General features: G+C 34.9%; 1 long non-coding RNA gene across 1 annotated transcript in view; it reads left to right on the top strand.

The window, feature by feature from the left end:
- The window catches only part of LOC130812963 (uncharacterized), a 2,168-nt gene extending 512 nt beyond the window's left edge, over positions 1–1,656 (top strand). Inside the window, exons 2-3 of the long non-coding RNA XR_009042148.1 lie at positions 905–976; positions 1,389–1,656. This is a non-coding gene — a long non-coding RNA (uncharacterized LOC130812963). The remainder of the gene's footprint in view (positions 1–904; positions 977–1,388) is intronic.
- The last annotated feature ends 844 nt before the right edge of the window (positions 1,657–2,500 follow it).

Below are 2,500 nucleotides of genomic sequence, written 5' to 3'. Positions count from 1 at the left end.
CGCGTGGGCACTTGAATCGCCCCAAAATGAGTTCGTATGAGGAAGTTATGCCCAAAATGCTAGCAGGGTGTCTTGTAAATTCGAAAATGATATTTTTTTTATTTACTTGTTCATAATTAAAGTTGGAATTCAAATTGAGTACTCTTTTTATCATGTGTTTAGGGTTAGTAGTTATCCTTCAATTGGGTTTTATTAATATGAGGTTGATTTCATTGACATACTTTCATTAGCGTGCTCCTTCGTCATGAATTAAGCTTTAATTTTATTGGATCTTGAGTTTATATAAATTAATTGAATGAGTTATGTTGATTAGGAGTATTAGCTGGATATGTGATACTGGATAATTAAGGTTAGGAATTAGGAATTGGTGGCAAATAATGATGATGACAAGTAATTGAGTAAAGTGATGCTTTTAGAGGATATATTGCATGTTTGTTGATTTGAGAACTTGTTATGGGTGTTATGTTGATTGATAGATTTAGGTGAAGTTAAGATTAATCATTTTGAATGTGGATACTCGTCAGGAGCTAATTGCTAGATGATTTAATATTTTAGATAGATTATTAAATTCTTTATGAGCAATAGCGATTGTGGGCTCGAATGTTTATTTCCAGTTTACTAAGATGTAATGGTGAATTGAAGATCAAGTTTTACTATTATAGGATGTTTAGAAATGCTAAACCAAGAGTTATGGGCAAGTATCGAATAATTTGATATTCTTGAAAGCATTATGTGATTCCTTTCGGATTTCTAACATTGAGTTTGAGTGTATATATTGGTATGTAATTGGAATATTAGAATAGCTGGTGGAACTATGCGTCCTTAGGATGAGCAGTAATGAACTATATGAACCTAGTTGTAGTATTGTATGCGTTGTTGTGATACTATGGTTGTTATGCTTCAGGAGACGACTTTATCGAAGAGCCCTTCTAGTAATCGCAGAGTACCAGACTTAGCCTCTTGAAGCGTTCTTTTGGTGAGTAGTAACAGTCCCTTAAAAGGGGGTCTGGCCAGGCTACCATTTGTAAAATGTTTATTTAAAGTTTGTGAAATTTATATGAATGTGATAAATGTTATGAATGATTATGCTGAGATTGATATGGTCAATGGATCGGGCTTGCGAGCTGGTCATTGACGGAGTTGAGGAACATGGTTCCTTACTCCCTGTTTTTGAAGCGAATTGTCATTGAGATATTGACTAGCTTCACCCGAGAGCGACATAGCCTTAGAGCTATGGGGCACCTCTCAAACTAGACTCCCTGTGCGCACATAGATCTAGGAAACTGATGTTGCTTTTAAACCATTGTTTTGGATTGCCGTGTTTAATTGTTTTGGATTGTTGCTTCTCACTCAATGTAATCTGATTCCTTGTTGTTTCCATCTTTTAGCTGATTACAGATCGGATCCGGTCGGGAATAATCGGGTTAGTAATGTTGATGAGAGTGCTAAGGATGACCTTTTGAGCTGAGACCGTGGAAGCTTCTAGTTTGTATTAGGAATTTATTTAATGTATATTAGTTCTGAATAGTTCTGATATGTTGATTATAATGGACTCGTAGTGAGTTGTATGGTTACTTTATATTTAGATTAGATATTTGGTTTGAGATTTAGCTGTGTGGGTTTCGTAATAGAGCTGGTGGTTCCTTTGCCCAGGTTTTGGGATATGATTTAAGTTTCTTGGGAAATAATCCCCGTGACGACCCTGTTTACCCAGTCAATGGTAAGTCGGGTTGTTACATAATAATAGAAATTAATTTGAATGATTATTTAAATGTTGATAAATCTGGTTTGTGCTTATTTTTCAATATCTTGTATGAGTACTAACGTGGCAGCATAGCATTGGATATTAAAGACAAATTACAACACACAATGACGAAATTATTTTAGCGGTCAATACACGTCAGATTGAAGTTAAGATCAAGATCTTGAAGACAGGCGCTGAATGACTAGGTCAACAGAAAATAACGGATATGAGCCTTCTAGTTTTGCAAGATGTGTTGAGGCGTAACACTATATATATGAGGCTTCATTTCAGAACTAAGATGCACCACTTCTTACAACTTTCTCTCTTGACTTAAGATTTAGAAATTCTCTAAGAGTTGTAATTTGTAATTCGTAATTCTTAATTCTTAGTTCATCTAACTCTTACATTTGTAATAGGCTTAAGAGTTTTAAAAAAAGAGTTAGATTAAGTTTAATACGCCTAATCAAGAATACTTTTCAAAGTGTTCAACTTGTGAATCTCTATTGTGAGATTTGGGATTTTGGTTTTATTAAAAGGACTTGTAATACGGTTCTTCAAGGGGAAGAACGTGGTAAGAGGAGATAGTGAGATCTTCTTGTTTGTATTAAAGTCGGATTAATAAAAGGCGTTGAAATCCTACGGGTTGAAAGAGAACCCATAGGCGGGGAGTAGGTTGGTTAGAACCGAACCTCGTTAACATATCGTGTGTTATTCTTTAAAGTTTATTTTCCGCACATACGATTAGTGTTTACGAAT

The sequence above is a fragment of the Amaranthus tricolor genome, chromosome 5 (genome assembly GCF_026212465.1).
Source record: "Amaranthus tricolor cultivar Red isolate AtriRed21 chromosome 5, ASM2621246v1, whole genome shotgun sequence".
Lineage (NCBI taxonomy): Eukaryota > Viridiplantae > Streptophyta > Magnoliopsida > Caryophyllales > Amaranthaceae > Amaranthus > Amaranthus tricolor.
Note: the sequence above shows the minus strand (reverse complement) of the source record. Positions and strands in the feature narration are given on the sequence as shown.